Raw genomic sequence first — 274 nt, 5'->3', positions numbered from 1 at the left:
CTTGTCACTATGCCATCGTCAAGCTAATTATTGTAATAATTATGCGTCTGCTCACAGCTGTTCCTCCGGCCTCTACGACGACGACGACGTCAGCTCCTGCAGCTACTACTGCTCCTGTTCCTGTTACTGCAACCACCGTCCAAGAAAATACTTCTCTAACTCCAGGAAATACTATTCTAACCACCGTCCAAGAAAGTACTTCTCTAACTCCAGGAAATACTATTCTAACCACCGTCCAAGAAAGTACTTCTCTAACTCCAGGAAATACTATTCT

The sequence above is a fragment of the Seriola lalandi genome, unplaced genomic scaffold, assembly GCF_002814215.2.
Source record: "Seriola lalandi dorsalis isolate HSWRI2012SDOR001 ecotype SW California unplaced genomic scaffold, Sedor1 jcf7180002054977, whole genome shotgun sequence".
NCBI lineage: Eukaryota > Metazoa > Chordata > Actinopteri > Carangiformes > Carangidae > Seriola > Seriola lalandi.
Note: the sequence above shows the minus strand (reverse complement) of the source record.